We start from the raw sequence: 22,506 nt of genomic DNA, 5'->3' as shown, positions 1-22,506 counted from the left end.
TGGGAGAATAGGCATTGAGCCCTTTGAATTCACAGATATGATTATGATTCAGGTAAAACCTTCTACAACCTGGAAGAAAGGTTGTATAACTCACCTTTTTTTTTCTTCTTGGTACTGGAGGCTGAACCTAGAGGCATTATACTTCTATACTTCAACCTGCTTTTTTAAGTTGCTGAGACTGGCCTCAAACCTGTGATCCTCCTGTCTCTGCCTCCCAAGTGCTGGGATTACTGGCATGTGCCCATATCTGGCTCACTAAGCTTCTATACTTGAGTCAAGATGGACTCAGTACATTCTATCATCAGAAACTATTGAAAACCCTGTGCTAACTACTCTCAAAAACTTTGGGAAAGATACTTTCTCAATGCCTCAGTACTCAGGTGACTAAAGATTATGGTTATCAATAGAAAGATGAAAAAAATTGGGGAACAGATGCCCTTTGTAAGGTACAGCTGCACACTGTGGAAGGCCTGACATTTAGAAGAGGGGCAGAGGATTGCAGATATTAACATTTCCAGAACGTCAGCTCTAGAGGAATGCTGTCTGATAGAACTTTCTGTGATGATAAGAATGTTCTCTATCTTCTGGCCATAGACACATGTGGATACAGAGCCCATGAAATATAACCACTGCAACCAAGGGACTGAATTTTGTTTGTATTTAATATAAGTTAATTTAAATTTAAGTTACTACATGTGGCTAGTGGTTACTGCATTGGGAGGGCAGATCTAAACATTCTGCAAGCTGATGTCCATCTCTGCAGGTGTAATCTCATGAATGATGACTGTCTCTTCTCCTTTTTCTATGCAGGAGATTTTAAAAGTGCAGAAAAGCACTAAGGATAACATCATAAAAATCTATGTTCCTGCAATAATTGTGCTGTTGCACAAGTTAAGAGCCTGTGCTGGTCTTTTACGGGTTTTCAGACTTTATCTTTTTACTATTCTCTAAATACACATGCATACTAGTGATGCAGTTAAACTCCCTTTCATTAGTGCCCAAGTAACATTTTTAAAACATGATCCCCCTTCCCCATCATTACTGAATTATCCCGTCAGAAATGTCAAAATATTTAATAAGGATAACAATAGCAAATGACCATATAGCATGCATTTAGGGCTCCAATGGGAAAGAGAGGATTGTATATCTGTGTTGATAAACCTGTAAATATGGTTTAACTATTTTCCTCTTTTGAAAGGTGAGGAAAATGAGGCCCAAAGAAGCTAAATCACTTGCCCCAGGTCATAAAGATAGTGAGTTGTAGAGCCATGATTTGAAGCCAGAGGATCTGTGTTATGCGTTCCTACCAGCTGTGCCTGTCAAATACTTCCTTGCCCACATATACCATTTCTAAAAATTCCCAGAAACTAATGTCCAGTATGTCTCATTCTGAAATCTTTTCATTTTACTCGAGCCTGATCTACCAACATGAATATGTAGAAAGATAATTAATTCCTTTTAACTTCTATAGAGTATTCCATTGTGAGATCATGTCAGATTTCATATTTATTCATCCCTTACTGAGAAGCATTGGAGCCAATATTTTTTTTTCTTCATTACAGACAATGTTTCAAAGAATGTCCTTGCCCAGGACTCCTTGGCTATGTGGGAATGTGGAAGAGAGTCCCCAGACTCAAGAGACTCTACTTATAGAGTTCAGAGAGCATGGCAGTTTACATTTTCCTAGATATTGCTAGATCATTCTATAAAATTCCTAGATCATTTCCTTCTTTTTTTTCTTGAGAAATGACTATCAAGGGCATTTTGTTAAGTTGATAGAGGTATTCCCAAGGCCACACAAGAATATTCAAAATTCAAAGCGAGTTACCTACACATAATAAAAGTTCTTGGGGGAGACTGTTTGTTTGCTTTTGCTTTGGGTCTTAACTAAAGAAATATACAATGTGGCTGCCAGAGGCACTGGAGCTTAGTCCCCTCATTCCTGAACTCTTCTGTGGCTAACAGTGTTGCAGGCCCATGGGGCAGACTGCAGGAAGCCTTTTGAAGGAGATGTTGCTCCATTTAATTTAGTTCAAGGGGTGCAGAATATCACCATACTCTTTCCCTTTCCAAAACATACAAGCACAAAATTCTTGATTTTCTTTCTATAATTTTGCAAATAAATGAAATGACTCCTTTCCAAGCCAACATGTCTTTCTATTAGAGATGGACGGATACCCCTCACACTGTGGGGCTCAAGCATTAATTAGCTGTGGGAAATCAATTCTTAGACCTAAGAGAAATATTTCCATGGAGTCTGCTAAGCTATTAACGAAAGGTTCATCTTTCTGAGCTAGGAGCCAGTTTTTCCATCCTTTCTTTCATTTCGCCCTACCCCAAAGGGAATACTATATGAAATCCAACTATAGGCACCGTGTCTTCCATAAAATAGCCTGTGACATGCCAATTACATAGTCACATCATGGTTGTATGTTTTACATGGTGAAAATATAAGTCTTCCCATTCGGAGGCAATTTTTACACCTGCTCAATCCCTTAGAAAAGATAACTTGAAAATTGATTTCCCACAGACACCTTGTCAAGTGGATCTTCTTCCTCCCTCGGTGGGAAAACTCTGAGGGGCAAAAGAATCCATCAGAGCTCACCTTTCATGGCGGGATCTCCGCAGGCACACGTCCCAGCTGCACAAGTAGCCCACCCTTATTAATTTGCAGATCAGCAAGCCTGGAGCATAGCAAATGTGGAGCCCAGCTTTTCATTTGCTTTTCCCGGTTCTCGCTTGTGCCTTTCTTTGATGCAGAAAACAGTTGTCGCTTTCAGTAGACCACTTATTTAAGTAGCCTGTCCCCTTGTCTCCATCTGGCTGGGATCAGTTTCCATAAAAGGACCTTTTGATTGTGTCCCCTCTTCTTTCTTAAAGTGCTGGCTTCCCAGAGATCATCCCGACCTCTCCTATTCAGAGGACGAGCCACATAAAGAATGTTTGTCAAACCTCAGTGAACAGCTGTGGCATTCAAACATGACCCCGATGGCTGTGCCTTTTTGATTATTTAATCTGCTTGAAGTCCAGGGCACCAAAATAAAACAGCCTTCTTAATCCGGTCACAGCTTCTGAATTCTGTTGACTTATTAAGCATGCCGTATCGACCTCATCGGGTTAGGGGGATGCTTGACACAGATCTTCAATCTGGGGGTCTAGCAACGGAGCCAGCAAAGTGTGTAAAATGAGGACAAATTGGCCCACTGGAGGCTGACATGGTTCCACAGTACACTTCTTCGGTCATCGAAGGCTTATTCAGCCAACATCCGTGGGGATTAGCCGTGTTGACAGGGTCCGGATGCTCTGAATTCATAGCCATGGTTTCCTTTAGTGGACATCGCAACCTCTTCTCCCAAGTGCTACAAATACCTCTCAGCTGCTGGCCCCTGCACTCCCCCCGTGGGCTGACCTTTTGGTTAGCATGGCTTTGGAAATACTTCTCAATCTTTCATTCCCCAATCCTGAGGTTCTGGGACTTTCATCATTTTTCATTTATAAAACAATAAAGCCATCTCCCGCGAGTATCAGGCATCAATGAACTATGACTGTCCTCTAATCAATCTGCTGGGATCTTTCCACCAGGGATGGGAACCATTCTTTTGAAAGTGCAAATCCCCTGCCATTCCCTGGGCTGGGGTTTCAGTGCCTGGAGCTGCCCTTCTCCTGCACCAGACACTTTCTGCCCGCCTTTGATGACTATGTGGAAGGTGGGACCTTGCTTTCAGTGAGGCAGCAGGAAGTAGAAGCCTGCCCCTGGCCTGTGATGGAACCCTGGAGGCTGGGCTTTGGAATCTAGTGGATTTGACTTGCCCACCCACCAACTCTTCTCCAATGTGAGGATATGGTCATCCCTATTTCACAAGACTGTGCCCTGGATTAAATAAAGTGACACCTGTCCTGGCCAAGAGTGTCTTAATGACTACTTATTCCTGCCTATGGGCATGCCTTCAGGCCCTCCAGGCCACAGGGGGCAGGGTTGCTGTGACTGCCTGGCATGGGAGGCTCTGAGGCCCCACTCCCCATGCCTTTCTGCTGCTAGAGGCAGTTGCTCCTTCTGGAAGGCACCAGATGGTGACTGTTCTCAATAGCCTGTTCGTTAGGGGCCCTTTTCTCCTGTGGATAAGCCCCTTCCCACCTCACAGAGCCCATTATACTCATCCTGCTGCTTCTTCGAAGCTTGCTTCACCCAGCATGCCACCTGCTGTCCTTCAATCCATTACTATTTGAGCATCAGAGATTTAGGGAGAGGAGTCGAGAGAGGGCAACAGAACAGGTTGGAGATGGAGAGCCATCAGCATTTCTTTCTATCTTTTTTGTCTGTTACTGGAGACTGAACCAAGGGCATTGGACATGCAAAGCAAGTGCTTTGCCAACTGAGCTACACCCCAGTGTGTGTGTGTGTATGTGTGTGTGTGTGTGTGTGTGTGTGTGTGTGTGTGTGTGTTTTACAGGGGATTGAACCCAGAGGTACTCTACCTTTGAGCTACAACCCAGACCTATTTTATTTCTTATTTGGAAATAGGGTCTTGCTAGGTTGATTAGAGCCTCATTAAATCACTGAGGATGGTTTCAAACCTATGATCCTTGTGTCTCAGCCTCCTAAGTATTGAGATTACAGGACTGCATCACAACCATGCCTGGCACCCATTTACATTTTAATAAAGGTGGAATAGTTCTTTCTGTCTGTTTTCCAGTGCACATAGTCTAATAATATGTAACATCAGTAGCTCACCTGTAACATACAGTCATGAATTCATCCTAACATAAAAAGCATGTGAAATCGAACTTAACATTCCCTCTAAAAGCTTGGAAGGGACATATCTATCTATGTACCTCTTTCTTTCCTTGAGATCTGAAAATATTTTTTGAAGGGCCACAAAGAAAATATTTTAGATAATACAGTCTCTGTAGGAGGGCCACACAGTCTCTGAATGAGGGCCATACAGTCTCTGCCACAACTATCCAGTGTGAAAACAAGCTCGAGATGATCATAGATGAATCTATGTGTCTGTGCTCTAGTATAACTTGACTTATAAAAACAGAGGGCTGATGGGCCCAGAAGCTGACAGTTACAAACTCTGAACTAGCTCACACTCTAGCCCAGCAGTCACTACACACCCAACTCCCAGCACCACTATTCTGGATCCTCATCTATAAAGAGAGTGAGATGGATCTTGAGGACCCACTTATGTCTAAACCCTCTGCATTCTGGTCAGAAAACATGAGTGAGCTCGAAAGGCACTGACCAAATTTAGGGCATGTGAACAAAAAGTGAATTTGAGTGTCACTTTAGGTTAGAGTGGAACTATTTTGCTATGTCTTGCAGGTCTCAGCAAGGGTTCAAGCCTCCTGAAGTCAGAGGCCTGAAAAAGATAAATCCAGGGAGCAGCTGCTCGCTGCCTGGGGCTCTGGGCTCTGTTTGTTCTTGTGTTTAAAAGATGGGCTGTGCACACATGGGCTAGAAGGCTCCAGGACACGATGAAGGACTTTGGATGCGAAGGCTGATTGATTTATTCCATCTGACCTCGGCCAAGAGAACAAAAAGAGGCACATGACCCACGTGCTTATGACCACAGCACCGCCCTCCCTCCCTCTGGAGCCAGAGCCCAGGGGTGACAAGACAACTGTGTGTACAGAGAGCAACTGAGGAGAGATGCTGAGTGTGAGCTCAGGCCAAACCTGCTCCTCAGAGGATGGCTAGACCATGAACAGATCCTGGCACCAGGCCTAGTAGAACCTCAGTAGGGACCTCAGGAACTAATTTAAGAACACCCTCAAAGTAGTACGTGGTGTTTATTGCCACACCGACGTTTCAAGAATTCCCTACCCTCTAAGACATACTCCTTTGCCCATTTCAAGTCAGAACATTTTCTAATATAAATTGATCTGGTTAACGTTTCACCTTATTAAAAAAATTATTAACCCTTAAATTTGATGATGCTTGGAATCCAGTATGTAGCAGCTCTTTCTTCCAGAAAATATTGTACATCTATTTAAAAATAATAAGTTTGTACTAAAAATAACCATCTGGGAGAAAATTCACTTTTTTGGTGAAATAAAGCAATTTGGATAGAAATACATATAATATAATCATATTGAGGTGACTACAATAACTTTAAAGTTAACCCTAAACATTGTTGATGTGTTAAATGATGGAAGAAATGAGGAAGAATAATCACTAAACTGGTCATTAACCTTTTCTTTTTACACCCCTGCATTATATTTAACTTGCTCCAGAAAGCCATGCATTTTATCTGTCATTGAAAAGGGAGAAGAGGTGAGATTTGTTAAGTAGTGAGAAGGGGCATATTCCATTTTCTGGAACATTGAGGTGGTGTTTCCTCTATTCTCACCTGTACGTATAGCATGCCTAGATTTGCTTTTTCTCACCCTGAGAGGGTTAGTTCCAGAGGTAACATCCATCTTTCTGTGCGAAAGGTCTTATAACAAGTGACAAGGCCTTCTAATGAAAGTAGCAATCCTTCCTGTATAATGTCTGATTGAGTAAATCATGGCAAAGTTCTCCCCCATCCCCATCAACTGCCACCCCATTCAGGACACTGCTGTGGTGATCTGGCACAGGGGACAGCAGTCAGGTTCAGTGACAGCTACAGCCCAGGAAAGTGGGGAGGAGGCCGTTGGTACCACATATCCGTGCAGCAATTTCTTTTGGCTATGGAGGAAATTTGGCATTTAGAGGCATGTAGATAACTATAAAAGTATTTCCCTAGGAATTATGGATGACTGAACACATCTAGGTGTTAAGTTGATACAGAACTTTGTAAAATACTTCAATATTGTCTCCTTCCTTACTTCCTTTCTTCCTTCCTTTTTTTCTTCTTTCTATCTCCATCTCTCTCTCCCACCTTCTCTTTAGACTTCCTCTTTGCACTTATAAGACATGTAGTAAGAAAAACTGGCATATATTTTAAGTAACAAACCTATTATTTGTCTATTTAGTGCTCATAGAGGGCCAGATAACACTACAGATTTGTATTGAAGTCATGCTCAATATTGTGACAAATGAACTTCCACATCAGCCAGGTATGGAGATATATACCTGTAATCTCAGTACTTGGGAGGCTAAAGCAAGAGGATCACAGGCTGAAAGTCAGCCTCAGCAACTTAGAGACCCTCACCAACTTGGTGAGACCCTATTTAAAAATAGAAAAATAGGGCTGGGGTGTAGCTTGGAGGCAGAATGCCTCTGGATTCAGTTGTCCATCACACACACACACACACACACACACACACACACATCCCTACAAATCTCAGTGGCTTGACACAATAGCTTATTTATTGCATTCATCACAGTCTATTTCAGATGTTCAGACTGACAGAAAGTGGGTTTTATAGAATTATTCATGGACCTAGGCTGCTTTCCTCTAGCAGCTTACCCCTCCTATTGGTTCTCAGAGTCCCATCAGGCTGATAGGGAGGAAAATGAAAAAGGGACCTGAAAGGGCCTTTTGTTTATATCCCATTGGCCAGGATGAAATCATGGGGTCATATCTTGCAGCAAGGGAGTCTGGGAAATGTAGTTTAACTCTGCCCTTTAGAAGAGGAGGCATTGCTATTTGAGATCATTAGTAGTATGCATCCCCATGTTTTATTAGCCACAACTCACTAGTCTGTAAGCACCAGATGGCTTTTTACTTCTACTAATAGTTTCTATAATACCCACACAGTAGGGTCTTTACCTAAACGTTAATGAATGAATGAATGAATGAATGAATGAATGTTACCATTATTTTTATATCAATGACAAAACTAAGGTACATAAAAGTTAAGTCACTTGCACAATGTCTCTAGCATATTTAAATGGATTTTAAGCACATGTATTGGGTATGATGCTCAGAGAAGTTGTAGTTTATTTATTTTATACCTTCCAAACCTTTTTTGTACCACCCATTCTGATAACAATAAGCTTCAAATTAAATTATCTATAAGCACTGATTCAGAAGACGAGGACACAGTTTCCTTTTGAGCTTTTTACTGGGGAATCCTGTCTGTCACATGATTTCTCTAGTGAGAAGGTGAAAAAGTATGTTCACTCTCTTTTTCTTGCTCTTTTTATAAGGTAAAAACATCAGATTCAAGGGATACCAAGCGTGATTCAGTTTACTTTATATGAATATGTATAGAGTTTACGCTCCAAATAGCAGGCCTTGAGTGGTCTCATAGAACGTTGAATTAGTAGACCTGAAATCTAATCAGTGGAGTAGCAGGTATGAGATCTATGCCTCCTCCCGCCCGAAAGCTAAGGAAGCAGCAGAGAGAAGTTTGCAGCTGTTTCTCAGTATCCACTGATCCAGGTGGCCTGGAATGGAACTAGGTGCCAGGGGGACTAGAAAAGAGGTAGCATTCTGACTCCTGGCATCCAAAGACCATACCCATTGGTAGGGTGCTATTTAGCAAGCCTTAGTTGTTGCATCAATGTTGATACTGATCTTCTTGTGACCCTGTCTAACTCTAAAGGGAACCACCTCTCAGAAGTCCCTACTGGGAGCTTTGGATGAAAGCAGAGGTCAAACTGGAGACATTTGGGGGTAGGGTGGTCCACCCTCCCTCTGCTGTCAGGGTTAGAGGAAAAAGACCTTCCATCCCAATATCTTCCCAGCTGCAACCTCCCAGGACTTTTCCTCCAAACAAATATCTATGAAGGTAAAGATGCATTTCAGATAAGTATGATTAAAGGTAATTAGGGAGCTGGTGTGGCTGGTGTAATAAACACAGACAGATGCTGGTGGGTGGAAAGCGAATGAAAGAAACAAAAGGATCAAGAAACATGGCAGCCCAGGAAGCCTGGCCAATGCCCAACACTGACGTGTTGTTTTATTTAGTTCTTCTTGATTGGTTACTTTGGTCCCTGCCCTGAGAATATAAATTGGAATCAAATTTATGTTCACATTTGATTGTTTACTCATGTTACACATAAAATGAGTGTTTTATGTAGTTTTTCTCGGTGGATTTTTATTGGCTTTCTTATTTTTATTATAACATCATAGTCCAGTTTCTGCAATAGATTACAGTGTGTGTTTCATATTTTAAGTTGTAGCTTAGTGTACATATGTTGTGATGCAATAGGATTCATCCACATCCTGCTTTTTTATCTGTAAGATTTATTTTACATTAGCTCTTTGATATACATAGCTCAAAAATATTCTAGAGAACATAATTGCTGAAGAACTTACCTTGTAACTCACCATTGACATATCCCTAACCTTCAGAATCTCTCTTCTTGTTCCACCTTCCTCTGTTTTACTATTTAATTTCAGAAAAGTGTCCCCATGAAAAACACAAAGTCCCAAGTCAAACCATCTAGGCCCATATACTGGCTGTGTGATCCTGAATGGGTTATTTAATGTCTTTGACCTTCATTCTTGTCATATGAACCCATCATGCAGATTTGTGGGGAGGGTTAAGTTATATTTTAATTAAGAATCATAAAAATCCTACTTTTGCCTATGGCAAGATACATTAGCTAGCGTCTTTGTCATCGTGCCTACAGCAATATATAGCATGGCACTTAGGCTATATCTATTTGAACTAATGGGCTAGAACAAAAGCAAGTTCCATGAAAAGGAGCATTTTTCCTTTGGACACAGTTCACTATCATTTTTCAATTATAAGGCACATACAAGCTAGGAATGGTGGTGCATGCCTGTAATCTTAGTACTTGGGAGGCTGAAACACGAGAATCACAAGTTTGAGGTCAGCCTCAGCAACTTATCAAGGTTCCCAAACTTAGACTGTGTTTCAAAGTTTCAAAAAAAGGGTTGGAGATAAAGTTCAGAGGGAGAAAGCCCCTGGGTTCAATGCCCAGTATCACCTAAAAATTAAAATTAAAATAAAGCATGCATGTCTATGTGTTTGCCTAGTATCAGTTGTGATCTCAGTGAATTTGTGCTTTCCATCTCTCTGCTTATGATCAAAATAGTTCCACAGACAAAAGGAAGTTGGCTATTGATGTGGGGCAACTGAGTCTTCATGTGGGGTGTTTCTTAGCAAAATAAATGCCCTGCCTTTGTTACTGGGTGGTAGTTTCTCTTCTGTATAAATATTATGTGGTAGAACATCAGGTCTTCACTGTAGGGAAAGCACTCACAGAAAGCACAAATGGGGGAATATAAAAGATTTATTTAGAGAATGATGGCACCACATAAGAAAGTGGGGTATTTCGGGTGTGGGGGGGTGACATTCCAGAAAAAAAAAGTTTCTGGAATGCGCTGTTTTCTGGGGTTGGTTGAAATGGCGTGAGACAAAATGTTATGCTCCACAGACACAGTCTGCAGCAGTCTGTTTTCAGGAGTGGAAAATGGCCGGAGCCTTCCACTTGGTTCGTTTTAATCAGCCTGGGAATCTTTCCCCCTAATACATATGAATTTCAGGGGGTCTCTGTCTCTTCTCCCGCATAGTGCCATCTGTGCTGTTTTGTCCTTTGGGAGACTTTCTGCCAGGAGTCCAAGAGAAACTCTTGGGGGTGAAGGCATTCTCTAAAATGGCAATTGTAGCTCCATCCCATTTATTTCCCTGCCCTATTCATCTTTAATCTAACTACCTAACACCTCAACCTGGCTGCAGCCTCCATCCGGGTTTGCACGGGGCAGCTTCCCCTTCAGAGGCAACAGGGGCCTTTCTGTCCTTTCACTCAATTCAAGAGCCCCACACTGGGCCAGCAGCTACGTGCTCATGCCGGTATGCATTAAGGTTTCCCTGCAGATCTCTGCTTCTTTTGGTCCTCAGTCAGTAGAGGCCCTTATCCCCATCCCTGCATAATTAGAAAGTGCATGCAGTCATCTCCCCAGGGCTGTTTAGCTTTCATCGTGAAGCATGACTATCAGAGTGTGGAGGTTGATAGGAGTGGAAACATTTGTGTTCGACAAGCAGACTCCTTCATGTGTTGTCAACATTTCATTTGTGATTCTAATGAGGGCTGAGGAGAAAGTAAACTCCTGCGTGCTCTCTCCACTGCAGCTGATGTTTATGAGTTTCCATCAGGGACCTCCAGTTGCTCCTACATGGGGGCATGTGAAACACAGTCTGTGTGCCGTGCTGTGAGTGTAATGAAGGGCTGAGATGGCTACAGCTACTGAGACCTTTCTGAACTTGTAGGTGATGGCTCCTTCAAGACTCACTTCTCTGCTTATTGTGCTTTACATTTCTCCTCAGTGCTTAAGGGGGTAAGAGAGAAGAATCTCAGGCCTCCAGCCTCCACCACTTAGGGAGACCCTGTTTCAAAATAATAATATAAAAAAGGTCTGGAAGTATAGCTCAGAGATAGAACACCTCTGGGTTCAATATCCATTACCACGAATATTTTTTTTGTGTGTGTGTGGTACTAGGGATGGAAGTCAGAAGCATTCTACCTCAAAACTACATCCCCAACACTGTTTTTATTCTTTATTTTGAAACTGAGTCTCATTGTGTTGCAAAGGGCCTCACTAAGTAGCTGAGGGTGGCTAGGAACCTAAATCCTCCTATCTCAGCCTACCACAAATAATTAAAGAAAAATCTTCTGAAGGTGAAATTATCCTTATATTAAAAATAGGCGTGCCACAGAGACTTTCATTCTGGATCCTTTGTAATATATGATTTGTTCATTAAGAAAGTATCTCTTGGGTGTCTCTGACTTGATAAGTTTTATGTTTGGGGATATATAGGCTTTAAAATATGATGCAGCAAAACAAATGGACATAGAGTCCAGATGGCCACTATAGTGTAAAACAGAGACAAACATTCATCGTCCAGCCATGAATCATGATAGAAAGAGGGGTACAAGGTGCTCTAAGAATGCAATTGGCTTGGGTGGTCAGGCAGGCGTCCCTATGGATGTTATAACCAGGCTGAAATTTGAAGTATCAGCCAGAACTTACTACAAGAAGGTGAAGGTACGAGGGCTACACCAAGTAAATAAGTGTGTATTGAGATGAGAGGCCAGAGAGTGCACAACACCTAAGAGGTGCCCAGAGGTAAGTGTGATCACAGGGCACAGGGTGAGGGAAGGACTTGGGCAAGGGTCTATCAAAGAGGGGAGGGGAAAGTGGTCACAATTCCCCATTCTCTTCTCCACTTTATCATTAATATTGCAAACCTTTGTCTTGTTCTCAAACATATTTTTGCAAAAATACAGCCTCTAGGGCTTGGTGAGGATCAAAGGCCTGCAATTCTCCCTGGGGACCCCATCATGTCAGAGGTGGTCTCCTTTGGCAGTTCCATAACTAGAGAGAGATGCGTTTTGCCATCTTCTGAACACTTCTTGGAGGAGGCGGAGAGGATGATGATTTTGCAAGTCTTACAGATTCTCAGCGGCTGCTTATTATCAAATCCTAAACTTTTACCTACACGTTGTAGTCATGGTCAATAAAACAGAAGCTTCCTGTCTTGGCACATGAGTGCTGGAGTCCCATGTGGTCCAAGAAGAATCAGCCCTTCAGAGCCCCCAGGCTGTCCTGGTGGAGTGGAACTCTCCGTCTTGTGAGCCCCTGCCTGTGTCGGTGCAGATGTGAGACCTAATGCACCAGGGTTGGCAATAAGTATGTTGCACTTCCTCCTTCTGTGTGGGCCCATGGAGGCCTCACTCAGAAGCCCTTTGGAACAGCCATGGCCTTAAAATCCTTTCCAGTTAGTGATCTGGGCAGACAACATCAGATGGCCACTTGTACCATGCTAACAAACCTAGTGGTTGACTCTGAACTCTTTCCACTCCATGTGCAAATTCAGCCAACCTAATTACCCCTAAAGTCTATGAAGCAAAGCCAAATGTCCTACGTGCTGAGGACAGAATTTGAATCGAGCTCTCAGGAGCAACTGGCCATGCTTATCCACCTCATACCCCAACTTCTGCCTCTTGATGTTAAACTTCATGGCTTCTTGCCCTCATGAGCACAAAACTTTTTCTACAGTGGAAAAAAAAACAGTTTATATCCCCCCACCCCCAACTGGGAACTGAATCCAGAGTCATTCTGCCTCTGAGCTATACCGCCAGCCCTACTTTACTGTTTATTTTGAAACAGGGTCTCACAAAGATGCTGAGGATCTCACTAAATTCCTAAGGCTGGCCTCAAATTCTTTTTTTTAATGGCCTTTAAGTGAGAGACAAAGTATTAGGCCACATTTAAAAAATAAGTTGTCGTCCATGCGTTTGTACAGGAAATCCATGACTTTCACTAGAAATATGACTGTGAAAAAGCCCCCGGGATAGCCCAGGCATTCTTCAGTTTTGAATTTGGGTGTGTGCACGGGCCCCATGATTGCCAGGGATATGAGTTCCCCCAGCACAAGATAGCCATTAGCTTAAGAGCAGAGGAAGGTGATCCAAAAGGGGTAGCAACTATAAGAGAGGGAACTGGCACTGAGAGGAGACTGGCGAGCCAGCTAGCTCCTCATGAGGGCCACAGGGCACCATTAATAGCAGCTCATTCTTTGTTTAGCTCTTCTCCTTTCCAGATACTCACTTTTCTCCAGCTGGCATGGTGAGTCCCTTAATTCTCAGGGTTAAATCACAACATCTAAGACTCATGGAACACTCATGTCTCAGGCACAAGGTACTTTGCCTGGAGGCCACCCTGTCACTCCTCCACAAGGCCAGGAAGCAACTATTATTTATCATCTGATCACACTGGAAGACAAATGAAATCTTGGTGAGGTTGACTCTTTTGCCCAAGGTCACAGTGGGACTCAAACCCACATCTGCCTCACTTCAAAGCCTTTGAACTACTGTGTTCTTTTATCTCATCTTATTTTTCTCAGCCTCTTTCCCTCACATATGGAGCAAAGCAAAATAAATAAATAAATAAATAAATAAATAAATAAATAAATAGCAATGGGACTTAGTGGAAATAATCTACCAAGGTCCTTGCCTTCTGAGGAACACAGCCACCCTTATAGGTTTTCACAGCCTTTTGCTTCTGAGACCAAGGGCGACAGAGAGAGACACGGAGAGCTGCTATCTTTCTGCTGTACCATAGGTTGGAAAGAGCGTTTGGGGGCTCAAGATGGGGAAAGCAGGGAACTTGGTACAGAGCATGAGCACTAATCTGGTCCATCATCCCCTGGAACTGTGCTATCAGTCAGATATCAAACGCATTTGTCCTGGCAGATCCCCTGTTCAGAAGCTGCCCCCTTGGGCCCACCTCCTTCATTGCTGGGCAGGAAGGAGAGAGCTCTCTTTGATCTGCAGACAAATAGCAGGAGAAGTAAGGCATTTCTTGGACCTCCGGCCACCTTTCCACCTCGATGACTGTTTGAGCAACCACAGGAACAAAGCCTATTTGCTATGTTTACTATAAACTTTTAAGCAGAACTATGCCTAGAAGACATGCCCCGTGTTCAAATAGGAGTGGAGCGGCCCCTACCTTCACCTGTAAGAATTCGAGGTCTTAGTGCAGAAGGAAGGATACCAAGGTTAAAATAGAAGCAGATAAGCATCTCAGGGGAGGAAAAGAAGATGGCCAGGAAGGAGATGACCCACTGGACAGTGTGGACTTCGATGGCATCAGGAGGAAGCCACACTGTAGTTATGGAGCTCCAGTCTCCATCCAGCATCCATTCCTACAGTCAAAGGAGGCTCCTGGAAACAGATTAACCAACATTTGAGATATAGGCTTGGTTTTCAAAGTAATACAGGCAGCTCCGGAGAGACTGAGGTTCCTTTCTACTTATCTTTCTTCAGAAAGGAAGGTTTTTGAGTCAAGTAATTAGGAATAGGGACTATACAGTCTTTTAAAAATATATTCAGCTTCCCTGTAGTACTGTACTTTGATGCATTAAAATACAGCTCATCCCACTCGAATTACTGCCTCAGTGCCTAGTGCTGTAAAATTAAACTATTCCTTGCCGATATTTTATTAAGCTCCACCAGCATTTCAAACACAGACATCTCGCAGAGCTATGGGCCATATGTTTTATATGCTGTCAGGGTGAACTCCAACATAAGTCCGTAAACCCCTCCCCCCATGCCTTTATATAGTACAGGATTTTCAAAAACGTTGCTTCAAGCTAATTTTCAGCCATTGGAAATAAACATTTCTTGTTGTGTTAGTGTGAGTGCCTAAAAAGATCACAAACAAAACAAACAAACAGAAATATTGTTTTATGAAAAGTCCTCATTTCCTGGACACCACTTTTATATTTATTCTTATGCTTGATATTACTGAGAGATATTTTTGGAGGGGAGTAGGGCTTTCTTTTGGTGGAATTTTTCTGAAGCCCATATGCAAAAATGGTCATATGTTCATGCGCAGAGTCCAGCTCTTCAGCAGGAACCAAAGGTAATCTACCTGTATGTTTGCATTTTGAGAAATAAATGAATACAGCCATCAGCGCCAATCCTCTTAACAAGAGTTTGTCATTTAATAAGGGAGATTATTTTGTAGATTTAAAACCATTTAACACATTTAAAACTTGATAAGACAAGGCAATCCTCGTATGTTTCCTGTTCTTCAGTGATTAAAGCAACTTGAACGCTGGACTGGGGAGGTTTTCCATGGTACGAGTAATGCCTTGAATGTTTCTTCTGGTAATGCAATTAGGAAATATTGGCCCCAGTTAATGTAACTTAAACAAAACATGTTGTCCTCGTCAAACTTGTTCAAGTTGTTAAACAGGCAAAACCTTGTCCAGAAAGTTAAAAAACAGGGCCTATAGTGTTTCCATGGAAACTCTGTTAAAATACTGATTTGTGGATATGATCATAATCTGCCCCATAATCTAATATGACTGAATTAAATGAAAAAGAATCTCAGTTATGAAGTAAGCCCCCTGTGTAAGAGTATTCTTACACATGCAGAAAACATATGGATCCTGACGGACACTATTTTCAAACTACTTTTTGGCTCAGAGATAGAGCTTTGAGACTCCAGTTTTGTCTGTCTTTTTTTTTTTTTTTTTTTCCGCCTCCATTCATTGTTCCTTGTTTCTATAATGCTGGGATTATGTGGGTGAGCAGTAAATAAAGTCTTGATGACATTTGGATTTTCCAATATCTATCATCGCTCCCTATACAATACCCCATATTGTTTTCATTGTCTTTTGTGACAAGAGAAGATAACCCATAATATTTAACAGTTTGTGGGCCCTTATAATATTAAGTTTTATGAAGGTAATAATTTCTTTCTGCTAATGAGATCTTGGTAGAGTTCTAATCATTAGGTTCCAGGAATGCCTTTGCCCTCTAGAAGAAGCATCACTAAAACCAGGGCTGGGGTGAGTGTCCCTGGAATCAGGGGCAGACCCTTTAAGGATATGCACTGATCTCCTAGCTTGAACTCTGAATTGCAGTTTGCACCTGTTGGGGCTGTAGAAAAAGTAGAAACTGCTCACCATGGAATAAACTGCAGCCAGTAAATGGCAAAGACAGTTGTCTTTCAGCAAACTTTCTTGATTTATTTGGAAATTATTCCACCTGGGGATGACCACAGGTGGTATTTAGGGGATCACTTTCCTTCTGTTAAACAAAAAAGGTATTTTTAGTCAGAGACAAACTTTAAGCCTCAAAATAAATTATTATTCACTCCAGCCAGGCAGTCATTCATACCTTAGTTTGGGCATTCCAAAGCATCTGTAGAATTACTTCAGATCCACACAGGTACCTTAGGGCTTTTCGTTCCACCGACTGTGGTATGGAGGTCAGAGCATGGCTGAATCCCACTTTCTGGACAGGTGGAGTCTGACAACACTCAAAAGACTCAGATTCTGCCCCTAGATGTAGAGACTGACTCCTCCCCTATGTTCTCCTCTAAACCTCCCACAGGGGCTGTAACCCTCTAGGTATATACACCTACTAATTTACGCATGGGAGGGGTAAACAAAGAGAGAAATAGATTAAAGCTTGGATTTGGGTGCCAGGGTCTTGAATCTGCTGACTATTTCCCCCTCTTAATGCCTCTTTGACTTGATTGTACAGCAAATCACATAGTATTGAAGGTTACAAAGAGAACAGAGCAGGCCTGACACCTGCACACACACTCACATACACTCCAGTCCTTGGCCTCACTCCTAAAGCAACTGCTTCCCCATTCGCTTAACATCTCTGTTTCTCATTGGCAAGTTTAGTCTGCTGCTTCCTAGATAATTTTAGACATTACTTATTTACTTGCTTTTGTATGTGATATTTTGGACTTTTAACACTAGCTCTCCATACCTTCTCCCAAGTCTACCGACAGAGTCGGTATTTCATAGTTTTGATCACTATTTCATAGTTTTGATCACTTAGACAGTGATTACAAAAAGACCCTAAGTATATTCTGTACTACATCACATAATGTGCTATTGTGTTTTTCCTTATTTATATTATTTTTTTCTGGAATGAAAAATCTCCTTATCTTTTTTTTTGTTGTTTCTTTTTCTTCTACCTATCACTAATTTACCTCCATGACATCTCTAATGCCTGTTATTTTCTGAGTACTCACTGTCTCCACCGACTTCATCATGGTGCCTAGAGATCTCCCTGCCTTGTCCCTTTGTGGTATTATTTCATCACGACTAGTCATTCTCTTGGCCCATTGGGCAGCTGGGATCCTAAGAGTTTTCTTCCCCATTTTCTTATTTCCTTCTGCTATGTCCCCCTTTCTGGTTTTATATCTTACTTCCTCATTCTGCTGATCAGTATCCTCCAGTAGTTTAGTAAGAGAGATAAATTCTTTAATCCTTGTAACTCTAAAAATGTCTTCATCACATTCTTTCTCTTGCTAATCATTTGGCTGAGAACAGAATTCTGGGCTGGAAATCATTTTCCCCTAGACTTTTGAAAGCATCACTTCATTTTCTTTTGATTTCCAATATTATGTTGTTGCTTAAAAGTCTGATACAAGTCTATTTTGGGTCCTTTCAAATGACCAGATTTGCCCACATTTTATCCTAAAAGTTGTCATTGTCTCGAGTATTCAGAAATTATGGAAGAACATGAATCCTTTTTAATTTTAATGCTCTTTTTACTAAAAATGTATATTTTACAAGATTTTTTTTACTAAAATATGTATATTCCTTGGTTCTAGAACATTTTTTATAATATTATTTTTTTCAGATGTTTCAGTTTTATTTTACAGGGGCTTTTTTCCCCAAATTTGTTTCTTTCTAATTGTAAATGTATGCATTTAGATTCTTTTCTTTTAAAATGTCTAGTACTCATTTGTTACAGCAGCCTGTTCTTGTTTAAAGAACATAGTATTTATCTGAGTATATTTACTATAGTAAGAGTATTTTCTCTGTCTGCACTGTTAACTCTAATTCATTTATTTTTTTCCCTAGTTTTGTTTGTCTTTCCTATTCATATTGAAGGCTCTCTACAAAGATGTGCAGCCTCATTCCACTTAGGAATGAGGTACATCAAGATGATTAGAAGTTTTCTGACAAGTGGATTTTAGTGATGGGTAAACTGAGGGGATGGGGAAAACGTCAGTAACTACAAGGCTTACTTGGGGAATATAAATCTGTTTGCCAGGACCTAAAATTCTCACTGGTTGGCCTGTAAGTTTTCATCTTCCCAGCTCAGCCCGCTCAGCCCTACCTCACCTGGGCATTTATGTTTTCCAGGAATATCTGGGTCAATATTGTGGTATGCACAGCAGAATTCACAATGCTGGTGCTGCAGTCCTGTGCCCTGTAGCTACCTATAGCAGTGACTACAGTCATTAGTGGATGTGGCTCTCTGAGCATCACTCCGTTGAATCTTGGCCTTGAAAGTGACCAAGTGGTGCAGGATTACACCGTCCCTAAATGCCTTCTTTTTTTGTCCTGTCTCTTTTTCTTGTGCCTGGGAATGTCTCTGGGCATGTCTCGGACCATGTCTTTTGGTTGTATAGTGATAGGAGCAGTCTAGTCCAGGCTTTCTTGTTTATTAGCATTATGACCTAGGCCGAGTTATTTAACATTTCCAAACTTCAGTGCCACTAACACTTAGGCCAACCCAGAGGAGCATCAAACTCTCCCAGCACGGTCACCCTCCACCTCCACTACTACTCAAGGTGTGAAAAGCTTCCCTAGCATCAGTGCACTGCATGTCTCCAGAGCCAGCCTTTCCTCTACTCAAGGCCACAGGTGCACTGGGCTTTTGTAAATGTGGGAGGTCAGAGAGAAGCTGGGCAGGGTTTGTAGCATGTGAAGAAGCTACTTTGCCAGGTAGTTGAAGCAGCGCAGCCAGGTGGGTAACATGGTGCCCTGAGCTTGATGGCTGGTCCCCTCATTGGAAAGAAAGAAGGGCCTGGCCCCTATTTCTGCTGTACATTATCCTTTACCATACCCATTCACCTAGCTCTTCCCAGACAGCAAGAAAACTAGCACCTTGCCTCATTCTGACATTCTCTTTATGTAAGATGCCATCTCTAGAAGAGCTTCTAAAGAAATAAAAAGCAGAATGCATCTAAGTTCCTGCACCAAGCACCTCTCATTTCTACCAAACTCCTCCTCCCAGCTGCACACCCTGGCTCCAGGCTGCAGGATAAAAGCTGTTTCCCTATGACCCCAACGGTTGGGGCTCCCCTTTCATCCTCCAATATCATCCTGTTTGTGTTTTACAACCACTTACATTCATTGCATAATATCTGTGTGCTTTAAAAAAAATTAAGCCCCAAGAGAACATGAACTGTCACATCTTTCATTGTCCCCAGCTCAGAAGACTCTCATTTACAGAGAAGGAAAGAAGAAAGGGAAGCAATGTGGGGGGAGAAAAGAAGCCTCTTAGAAATAACCCCTCCAGTCAGGCATGCTGGCACACACCTGTTATCCCAATACTCAGGAGGCTGAGACCGGAGGATCACAGGATCAAGGCCAGCCTTGGCAACTTGGTGAGAAACTAAATAAGACACTGAGTGACTTAGCAAGGCCCTCTTTCAAAATAAAAAAGGTCTGGGGTAGCTTGGAGGTAGAATACCCCTGGTTCAATCCACAGTGCCAAAAAGAGAGAGAGAGAGACAGAGAGCAAAAGAAAGAAAGAAAGAAAGAAAGAAAGAAAGAAAGAAAGAAAGAAAGAAAGAAAGAATAAATAGCTGCTCTACTGAGCAGGAAAAATTAAATGATTGTTCTAACAAAGAAGAAAAGCAAGTTAGACATGGTAGTGCCTGCCGTCATCCTATCACTTGGGAGACTGAGAGAGAAGGATTGCAGTTTGGAGTCCAGCCTCAGCAACTTAGTGAGATCCTCTTTCAAAATAAAAAAAATAAATAAAACAGAGCTGGGGGCATAGCTCAGAGGTAGAATGCCCTCTGGGTTCGATCCCCAGTACTACAAAAAATAAAAATTAAGAAAAAGATGTAAATGCTTCTTCTAGAAATCCAAATAGTGACAAGGGAATGTGTACTTCCCTCACAATTGGCTCTAAACCTGAGGGAGGCTGTGTCCTGCCCAATACTGGAAAAGCATGTCTACTCTCTTATCTACTGGGTAAAAATACTTGAAACAAGGGAAGAAAAATAAAGTTATGAAATATAGTATTAGAAGGAGATGTAGTTTAAGTCTCCGGGAGCTAGAATCCCAGTTCCCAACTGAGATTAATGTCAAGGCACTGCGCTTAGGCACGAGTGATCTCTATCTGTAATTGTAATACTGTGTGGATAAAAATGGGTTAGCATCGTGAAAAAGTAATCTGCCTGTGACCACAGTGCATTTGGGATGATTAGAGTTACCTGGAGAGCCCCAGGCAGGGAGCTGGCGGCTCTTTGCTGTTGATGTTATAAGCAGCAACAGTTTAAGGAGGATTTAAATGATTTGATGTAAGGAAGGATCCTTCCTTACAACAAACTGAGAGAGTGAGTGAGCTGGGGAGATATAGGACCTTGTGGATCTGAGACTACCTTACTGGGGTGAGGAAAGAAAATTACGGACTCTGGCTATAGCACAGAGATTATCATTAGTCTCTTCTGGAACCCCATAAAGAAACTAATCCTCTATTCTAGGAAAATATTCTAATAACAAAGATCAAAATATTGTGCCTTTTCTGTGTGCCAGACACTCTGCTTAGTCTAATTTTATCATCACAAATTTAAAACTGAACTGAGGGAGATTAAAGACCTTGCCTGGATTCCTTCCATGGCTGGTAAATGGAAGAGCTGGACTCGGACCCTGAGCCCTTCATTATCCTATGCTGCCTGTTGGCTTTTCCAGTAGAGTGAGAATAGGAAAAAGGTAGCGTTATATTTCAAGCTGTACTCAACAAACCTAAGAGAAAGCAAGACTCACTGTTGGTTGCAGTTAGGACTTGCCAGGAGGGGAGAAAGAAGCCCATAAGTGCACCTGGAACACCACTGCTGGAGGGGACTTTTGAGGATTCACTGGGCATTCTCCCAAAGCCTGCAGGAGAACCTATAATATAGCCTCTCAGGAGAGCACACAGGTCCACAGTGTCCTGAGTGCTCGGCGTCCCCACCATGGTCTGGTGCTTGGAATAACCTGACTTCCAGTTGGAGATAGTTGAGACTTAACATGCAGAGGAACTCTTTGCTCTGTCTGCTCCACTAATTCTTAGTCAGTACTTGGTCCTGGGAGTAGAAGCTACCTACGTAGCCCAAGTGTAGAAGGCTCAAATTCAAGTAGATTAGAATGTATCTATGCACACGGTTCTCAAGAATGTTCTCAGGAGTCAAACTTTACATCTGCCAACACATACAACTGCACTGTCCTCCAAAGCAACACAATCGCTCTCTGCTGCCCTCTAAATTTAGCACTAGTGCTCTGACTGGCACACTCTAATCTGGAACCACACGTAGGGCGGTGTTGGGAAATGCTTCATTGCGAGGCAGACCTCCCATGGAGGAGGTGGTGCTGCCAGGTTCAGTACCACCCATCAAGTCCCCTAGACCTCCCTGTGACCTCCAGGTATAATGGCATCCCATGCCTCCTCCCTCACTCACCACCAGCCAAAGTGACCTTGGTCATCTTGGCTTGGGAATGAGGTAGGAAGCTTGGTGCCTGGGAAAGTTCAGGTATGATGAGAGGCTAAGGTCCATTTAAAGTGCCCTCTTGAGAGCCCACCAAGCTGAGGGGTTTCTTGCTGTACCATCTCATGCCCTTCTTCATAATAAACTGGAAGATGCCCAAGATAATTGCAACTGGGAAGAAATAGAAATAGATACTCTTGAGAGATTAGCCCGGAGTTTTGTGGGAGAGTCCGTCTTTGCCTTCTTCATTGTCCAGAACACAGTTACTTAGAGCCATTAAAGAGCCTGTGTGTGTTATGCTGGTGTGGACAAAGGTTCTACCGCATTCCTCCAAAGGTTTTACCATGAGCACCACGTGTGGTCAGCTGACCTGGTACAATGCACCATAACCACTGTAGCACTGTGATGAATCTCTATCACGAGGGACTACCAGCCTAGACTGCAGTTGCATGTATCAGGATGCCATCCACTGTAGGCAACAAAAACCAAACTCAAACTGGCTTAAGCAAAATAAGTAAATAAAAAGGACCTAATTATTTGATTGTTTGAGGTAGGTAGAAACCAATTGTCCCATGTCACTAACAAGTCCAAAGCTACATCTGCTTTGGGTAGTTAGATCCAGGCCTCAGATGAT

At 42.3% G+C, this 22,506-nt stretch overlaps 1 protein-coding gene across 1 annotated transcript in view; it reads left to right on the top strand.

Moving 5' to 3' along the window:
* Positions 1–22,506, top strand: part of CACNA2D3 (calcium voltage-gated channel auxiliary subunit alpha2delta 3) — a gene marked incomplete at both ends in the record, with an annotated part of 933,053 nt that overhangs the window by 774,620 nt on the left and 135,927 nt on the right. The gene's annotated exons all lie outside the window — the stretch shown is intronic.

The sequence above is a fragment of the Muscardinus avellanarius genome (assembly GCF_963383645.1).
Source record: "Muscardinus avellanarius genome assembly, chromosome: 18".
Classification (NCBI taxonomy): Eukaryota; Metazoa; Chordata; class Mammalia; order Rodentia; family Gliridae; genus Muscardinus; species Muscardinus avellanarius.
The sequence above is the reverse complement of the archived record's forward strand: the minus strand, read 5'-3'. Positions and strand labels throughout refer to the sequence as shown.